The following is a 9358-nucleotide window of genomic DNA, read 5'->3' on the forward strand; positions in this document are numbered from 1 at the left end:
GCTGTGTTTCATTGTTTGATTGTGCCCTCTTTACATGGGTGGAGCTGTTGTTGGTCACAATGCTCTTCCTTTGTGACAAGGTAAGGAGGGTCTTCCCTGCTCTTTGTTATCTTATAAATGTATATGATTATTTTGACCATCCGTGTTATATAAAGAGATATATTGTTGTTAGAGAGGTTTACTAACGTATATGTGCAGTTATTTTTGATGGATGGTTTCGTATTTCTGATATTATTTCATATGTTGTAAATTCCATGTGGTGGAGTATATTTTTCCTTATATTGTATTGTGTTCAAGGTTTATTTGTGTATTTTGTGGGTTGTATCATTTGTATTTTGCATATATTTTACATCTATCTTTAGTTTTTTGTATGTTGTTTATTTTTCCTTAGTTTGCAACCATGTGATTGGCTGCAGCTACAGCTATTTTGCTGCCTGTTGTAATTTGATATACAGGTGCTGGTCATATAATTAGAATATCATCAAAAAGTTCATTTTTTTATTATAAATTATTTTTAAAAATGAAACTTTCATATATTCTAGATTCCCTACATGTAAAGTAAAACATTTCAAAAGTTTTTTTTTTAAATTTTGATGATTAGAGCGTACAGCTCATGAAAGTCCAAAATCCAGTATTTCAAAATATTAGAATATTTCCTAAGATCAATCAAAAAATGGATTTGCAAAACAGAAAAGTTCAAGTTCTTTAAAGTATGTTCTTTTGTGCACTCAATACTTGATCGGCAGGACATATTACAGCAAATGACTTGCTCCTAGCACAAATTACAGCATCAGTGAAGTGTGGCATGGAAGTGATCAGCCTGTGGCACTGCTGAGGCACTATTGAGCCTTCAGATCATCTGTATATTGTTGGATCGACTGTTTCTCATCTTTCTCTTGAAAATATCCCATAGATTCAGGTCAGGCATGTTGGCTGGCCAATAAAGCACAGTAATATCATGGTCAGCAAACCACTTGGAAGTGGTTTTTGCACTGTGGGCAGGTGCTAAAGTCCTGCTGGAAAAGGAAATCAGCATCTCCATAAAGCTTGTCAGCAGATGGAAGCATAAAGTGCTCCAAAATCTCCTGGAAGATGGCTGCATTGACTTTGCACTTGATAAAACACAATGGACCAACACCAGCAGACGTCACGGCCCCCCCAAATCATTATTGACTTCAGAAACTTCACACTAGACTTCAAGCAGCTTGGATTCTGTGCCTCTCCAGTCTTCCTTCAGACTCTGGGACCATGATTTCAACATGAAATGCAAAATTTACTTTTATCTGAAAAGAGGACTTTCGACCACTGTTCACTGTCCAGTTCTTTTTCTCCTTAGCCCAGGTAAGATGCTTCTGACATTGTTTCTGTTTCAGAAGTGGCTTGGTAGTCCTTTTCCTGAAGATGTCTGAGTGTGGTGACTCTTGATGCGCTGACTCCGGCTTCATTCTACTCATTGTGAAGCTCTCCCAAGTGTTTGAATCGGCTTTACTTGACAGTATTCTCAAGCTTGCGGTCATCCCTGTTGCTTGTGCACCTTTGCCTACCCAATTTCTTCCTTCCAGTCAACTTTGCATTTAATATGCTTTGATACATCACTCTGTAAACAGCCACCCCATTCAGTAATGACCTTCTGTGACTTACTCTCTTTGTGGAGGGTGTCAATGATTGTCTCCTGGACCATTGCCAAGTCAGCAGTCTTCCCCATTAGTGTGGTTTCAAAGAACAAAAGATACCCGGAATTTATACTGTAGGGATGGTCATTTAATGAAACTCAAATGTAAATATTCTAATATTTTGAGATACTGGATTTTGGACTTTCATTAGCTGTATGCTCTAATCAACAAATTTAAAAAAAAAAAACTTTTGAAATGTTTAACTTTACATGTAGGGAATCTAGAATATATGAAAGTTTCATTTTTTTAAATAATTTACAATAAAAAAATGAACTTTTTCACGATATTCTAATTATATGACCAGCACCTGTATAATGTTTTGATGTTAATTTGGAATTAACACAATGCTCTTCCTTTGTGACAAGTGGCTGATGTGTACGAGACAAATAAAAAGAAAGCTTCACTGCTGTGACACAACGACGGTCTTGGTGTCCTCCTCTTACACCCAGTATATCACACAACGCAGAGACATTTGGGGGAGCACACCAACGAAGAGGGTTACATATTATATTATTTAAATAATAATATTCGGACACTTTTTTTTTATAGAAATGCTACAGCCACTGTAATTTCTTCAACAAGAATATGTGGACATCAAAACATGCACTCAGAGTGAGGGTTTAAACTTTTATTGATGTATTATCCTGTGTAAGCGTAGATTTAGGAATAGCATTATGTAATGCGGTATTATGATTTTTAAATAGTTTTAATTGGAATAATGCGGTTCATGGATGCTCGTCCGTGGAATTCTCTTCTTCTATTGACAGCCCTACAGATATCTTTACCATGGTTCAAAACGCAATGCATAGCACATTAAAATAATTCACATGTTTGAGAACATACATAGGCTGAAAAAAAAATGCACGGGATGGATCCATCTAGGGCTTTTTTCTTTTTCGCTTCTCATCGCCAGACAGCAGTTGCATTTTCCCGGGCACAAGTTTTCAGCCAGCAGCAAACACGAGGTGGGGCGTGGCGCACATGGGTGCGGGAATGAATGGCGTGTCGAGGAGGGAGGGCATCTGAACTCGACAAAGCCGACCTGATATAGTATTTTTTTTTTTCTTCAGTAGCCTAAATATATTTGTTTGACATGGAAACTGTGCGCAAACAGGAATATATGTTCATTTATTAAAAAAAAAAAAAAAAAAAAAAGGGGCACTTTCTCTCGAGGAAGAAAAAGGGCAGGGGCTCAAGCCCCTTTTATGTCTACGTGTGCACGTGCCTGGTCACGACCTTTATGATCAGTACCCCTTGGCGTCATTTTTTAACGCACTGGGTATAATAAACGATCTATGCCGGGGCTGGTCAAATGGCGGCCCCCAGATCATCTTTATCTGGCCACCCAACTGGTTTTTAATGTTAAGAAATCCCGCAGTCTGATATCAAAGTGCCCTCTGCGCAAAAGGGTTAGCGTTCATAGGCAGCAGCATTCAGCGGTGAGTTTAACAACGCTAATCGTGGTGTGCAACAGCATCCAGCGTTGAGTTAAACAACGCTCATGTGCAGGTAAAACCGCATTCAGAGGTGAGTTTAACAACGCTCCACGGTGCGTGCAAGTAAGCAGTTTAAGTATTTTCTGGTGAGGTGATGTAATTTCCTGGTGGATAATGTATTTTTATCGGAGGCTGGTTGATGTTGATAAATAAATAAATACATATGCTACGATTGTATTAAAATATAATCAATGTTTTGTTTATTTATTTATTTATTAAAAATCCTCTAAATTAATAACGCTGATGTCATTGTATGGGGCGATCGCGATCCCAAGGTCTATTGCGATTTTCCACACGGTAATTAGAAAAGTTAATTAATAGAGATGGAGACTAGAAAAACTGTTGAATCAGGACAAGAAGTTGTATTTAGAACCTTTAGAAGTGTATGGTAGCAATTTATTAGGACGGTAAAGAAAATAATTGATGCACCAAGCCTTATGTTATGAAGAGGAGCGATTTTTCTACTGAACAACCGAAGTGCTCAAAACTGGCCACTTCAAAGGACCCTTCTGAATGAAGGATCTCGAAGGGTAAACTGATGGACACTTCAGGCCCCCATGATCCTTTGCACAGGGAAGTTGTTTGTCGTCACAGAATGGATACAAGGTGGCGCTGTCTCGAAACCATTTGAGAACCTTCAGGGCATAGATAGATCTATCTGTCTATCTATCTATCTATCAAACAAAATCCATCTATCATTTATCTATCTAAATCTATCTATCTATCTAGCAACTCTCATAGCAACCACCCAGGACAACCTAGCAACCACATAGCAACCACCCAGAACACCATGGCAACCACCTAGCAACCACACAAATCACCCTGGCAACATCCTAGCAACCAGCCCGGGTACCCTAGCAACCGCATAGCAACACCTTAGCAACCACCCCGAGTACCCTAGCAACCGCATAGCAACCACCCCGAGTACCCTAGCAACCGCATAGCAACCACCCCGAGTACCCTAGCAACCGTATAGCAACACCTTAGCAACCACCCCAGTACCCTAGCAACCGCATAGCAACACCTTAGCAACCACCTAGAGTACCCTAGCAACCGCATAGCAACAACCTAGCAACCATCTCAAGTACCTTAGCAACCGCATAGCAACACCTTAGCAACCACCCCGAGTACCCTAGCAACTGCATAGCAACACCTTAGCAACCACCCCGAGTACCCTAGCAACCGCATAGCAACACCTTAGCAACCAAATCGAGTACCCTAGCAACCACATAGCAACAACCTAGCAACCACCTAGAGTACCCTAGCAACCACATAGCAACACCTTAGCAACCACCTAGAGTACCCTAGCAACCGCATAGCAACAACCTAGCAACCGCCCGAGTACCCTAGCAACCGCATAGCAACACCTTAGCAAACACCCCGAGTACCCTCGCAACCACATAACACCCCAGCAACCGCCTCGAGTACCCTGATTCTCTATCTATCTATCTATCTATCTATCTCTTCTCTTCTCATCTATCTCTCTTCTCATCTATCTATCTATCAATTTTTCTATCTGTCTATCTGTCTGTCTCAAAACTACTAAACTAAAACCAAACTGAAAACTGAAAACTTTTAAACTTTAAACTTTATAAACTACTTTAAACTTTCTGGACCGACTTTTTCAAGTCAACTTAAAGTTTGTCTCGACGAACTTTTTTATCTAGTTTCATAATACTGTACTGTAATTAATAGCAAATTCATGTTTTGTTTAATTATAGCGCCACCAAGAGGCATAATCACACCACTTTTTTTATGTGTCCTCAGAGTGAGCCCATACATGTGTGTCAAATTTGGTGAAAATATCTCATTTCATTTTGGTTATAGACATTTATATGTATGAGAACATAAAAAATGACCCATGGATGACTTTTTGATTTTTTTAACACTTCCTATCAAAAATTTGACATTTGGGCATTAACATTTCGTTAACCAACTTGGGTTCCGTGTTTCCTACGATGGCTTCATTTCGATCGGACTAATGGTTTCGAAGATATTCGCAATCATTTTTTTAACGGTAAATCACCACGTCGCACAAACCATAAGGCGAAACCTAGCATGTTTGGTATAGCGTTGGACTTGGCAAGGATTCAGGAGTCTAAGGATATGTCTTCTGTGAAAATAAGTCAACCACATCACAAGTTATAAGCATGTAAAAAAAATTCTCCACTCCTTCAGGGCATCGTGCTGATGACCCATACCAAGTTTCGTAACGATATGCTAATGCGTTCATAAAATACAGCATTTTAGCACAAAATTCAAAATGATATGGAAAAATTGGATATCATTCAACTCTGCATGATGCCCTGAATTTAACGAGACCATATTTATGATTTTTGGACAAGCCCCTCAGAAGTTATAAGCAAAAATAACCATTTTTCGTATTTCCAGACCAGTTGGTGGCGCTGTGCCAAAACGTGGCATGGTCTCAAGATGATCTGGTTAAATTTTCATGAAAATCAGAGTAACGGCCTACGAGGAGTTCGAAAAAAGTAGGCTTTTCATATAATTCAAAATGGCGGGAAAATTTTCATGATGGAAAATGACATCATAGGGTGCAATCGAATCGGCTTGAGCCAAGGAATCAGAGGAAAAAAGAATTTGTGTCTAACTCTTATGGTTCTAAAGTTATTAGCATAAACATAAGTGAAAATTTGGACAGGTGGTGGCACAAGAGGGATTGAGTTAGAGACTCCAAATTTGCTATGGACAAATTTCAGAACGCCCTCTATCAGTGTGCCAAATTTCACCACTTTCCGCATAGGGTTCTATGGGCTGCCATAGACTTCACTGGCGGAAGAATAATAATAATAAGACCACTAACGATTTCAATAGGTGCCTACTCACCTTCGGTGCTTGGCCCCTAATTAATTATAACTAGTTATAATTAATTATAAATATTTGGATAAGTTAATAGAATGAACCTAATGTAGTAAAATTAATATTACAATCAATTAACCTGTTTGTCCAGTGAACACTCAGTGTTAATTGTTCATTAATTCTAAAAAATATTCATTTTCAGGGTATGGAAAATAATTTCTTACTGTACAGTACTACTCAGAGCATGTAGCCAAAATCTGCATGATTAGGGACTCCAGTATACGAGCATGGAACACGGACAACTTTATGTGTGACATGAACAAGACTTTACTTACTAGACTAAACACTTAAACTGCTCTAACATTCACACACATACATGCAAACAGTTTACCAAGGGAAAGAGAGCTGAAGTAGAATACAGGAAAGCAAGTTATAGCATTGTTTGAAGTTCAGCAGATCAACAGCTTTGAACAAACCATCAGTTTAGTTCTAAAAAGCCCTTTAAAAGGGGTAAGGATACTTAATTTATCAAATAATGAGACTAAGTTTAATGCTTGCATGTCTCGCTCATTTGAATTAAACTGTCCTGATGCAACTTGTGGAGGCTCCTGTTGATCTTTGCTGATGTTGCCTTGATGAGAGAGAACCAGTTGGAGTCAGAAGATCTTTGGTGAATGGAAAGACAAGGCCGCAGCCTGGCACAAGCTTGGGGGTTCATAGAAGACTTATAGTTTAGCATTATCTTCACATCAGAGTTTATCAGAAAAGGAACTGTTGTGATCTTGTGATCAGTGATTTTTAAAATGTGAAGATGTCACACCCTCTGCATGTGACTGAGCCAATAAGTTCCTTTGGAGGGAACTTTTATGACTCTTTGTCCTCTAGCAGGATATTAGTATAAGACATTGGATTAAGTGTTCAAGAGAAGAACCTTTAAGATTCTTATAATACTAATGTGTCACAGAGTTAGCAACATGTAATGTAAATTGGAACAAGCTGGAATCCATAGATACCAAACATGTGACCCATGTGATTTTAGTTAACCATGGTATGCAATTCTGAAACATTAATCCAAAAGAGTTTAAATTAATACATAGAAAAGGAATATCTATATCCCTGTGATAAGAAAATCATAAAATGTAAAAATTGGATAATGTTTATACATTTCTCAAGTGGTTATACATATAGAATATATAGGATTAAAAGGGATTATCTGTTCTTTTTAATGAGAATTGAGTGAGTGAAAACTCTCTCTAAATTCCTTTCGATCATAAAGTCTTATCAGTCTTCATGTGTCCTGTAACTAGAGGCTTGGTGTTAGCTGCATTTGTTGCAGTTTTTGGGGGATGGTTCACAGACCTTTGTTGGGACAGTGAGTTTGCTGGATTATTCAGTAAATATAATTAATAATTTGTGTGTGTCTGATTGGTCCAGATGCTACAGTGTATTTGGCCTCCTCTCACTATAGAGTCATTCTGCTGAGGCCTCTGCTTACCTGAACTTCAGTTTGACAGTGACATCAGGTTTCGATCCTCTGTAAGGCTGCCTTGGTGAATTGTCTTGAAGTTGAGCATGCATGGCCTCCTCTCACTATAGAGAGTCGTTCTGCTGTGGCCTCTGTTCACCTGGGCTCAAGTTAGATGGTGACATCAAGTGTTCGGACCTCTGTTAGGCCGCCTTGGTAAACTGTCTTTGAAATTGAGAGTGCTTGGCCTCCTCTCGCTATAGAGAGTCCTTCTCCTGAGACCGCCGCTCACCTGAGCTCTAGTTAGACGATGAAATCAAATGTTCAGCCCCCTGTGAGGCCGCCTTGGTAAACTGTCTTTGAAATTGAGTTTGTTTGGCTTCCTCTTGCTATAGAGAGTCTTTCTCCTGAGGCCTCCGCTTACGTAAGCTCCAGCTAGACAGTGACATCAAGTGTTCGCCTTGGTAATCTGCAAGGCCACCTTGGTAATCTGTCTTTGATTGGACCCATCTTGGGCCCAAGTTTCATTTGGCTCAGAGATGTTTATACCTGTTTGCTCGCCTGGGTAAGGGTTCTCCCTTGCATAGAGCATGGGCCTAGGTTGTGGCCTTAGGGAATAGTGTTACTGACAGCCCCATGTTTGAACTGAGTGAGCATCTAAGTCTGTTGAGCCTTCTTTTTGCTTATCTTAGCTACTTAGGCAGTTATTCCCTCAGCACGGCGGAGTAGGTACTCAATCCCCAAAATGTCTTTGGATGCAGTGCGAGTTCCCATTCGAAAGGGAACGTCTCAGGTTACGCATGTAACCATGGTTCCCTGAGACACACTGCGTCTCGCTGCCATGCTTTGGGCATACCTGGTAACATCTCCTTCAGACAAAGAAGTTGTTGACGTGTACTACAGGTGCCAACTTGTACTCACGGTCGCACAAGTAGCCACGTGGCATTCCCCAAAGTGTTTTCATACGCAGTGTCTCATTCCCCTTCTCAGGGAACTATGGTTACATGCGTAACCTGAAACGTTTACTACACAAATATGTTTGGAATTGTGTTGGGCCTATTTATGTGAACCAAAGGGTTGCACCTCATTTTGGGGGAGAGGAGCAATGATTATCAGATATCTTGAAGGGACACTACCCACAGCAGGAGAACAGAATTCTCCTAAGTTTTCAATCTTTCTTATAATATAAATGACTGCTGTGAAATTGAGACCATTTTACCACTAAACATTTAAAATGATACCAAACATGAAAAGGAAAAAAAACAATAGAGTTACACGATACATCATATGTGGTATATAGACATTCTTAGGCCCTGTTTACACCTGGTATTTAGATCCATTTTGGTAGATCAGATTACAAGTAGACGAGGGAGATGCATACCATTTTACACCTGGTGTTTTAATCCGTCTCTTTTGTCCACTTTTGCCTACTTCTGTCCTGATTTCTTCAGGGGGAGGGTTTATGGATGGGTAAATGAATGGACAAAATAAGCTCACAAAATTTACATATGAATGACAGAAAAACATACAGAGAGCATCAGCTTTCATTTCTGTTTGTCGTGTTCAAATCAAACTTCAGCCAACAAAGTTTAAATCCCATCTGGCTAGCACACTTCCCATGTTACGCAATAGGTTAAGGCGGAGAGTAGGTAGTCTTTTGTGGCTGTTCGAACTACCTATGCACTTTCCACTACCTCTGGACAAACTCATTTTAGACCCCGTTTACACCTGTATTTATCGTCGTCCACTTGTGATCCGATCGACCAAAAAGGTGTAAACAGGGCCGTGAGCCGGGTTCACACTGTGCAATTTTGGCCACGATTTGGTCGTCTGAGACAAATTTTGAGAATCCTAAAAGATTCCTATAATCTTAGGCTAAAATTGATCGTTTGATTGTTAGTTTG

Source organism: Ctenopharyngodon idella, chromosome 6, assembly GCF_019924925.1.
Source record: "Ctenopharyngodon idella isolate HZGC_01 chromosome 6, HZGC01, whole genome shotgun sequence".
Taxonomy (NCBI): Eukaryota; Metazoa; Chordata; class Actinopteri; order Cypriniformes; family Xenocyprididae; genus Ctenopharyngodon; species Ctenopharyngodon idella.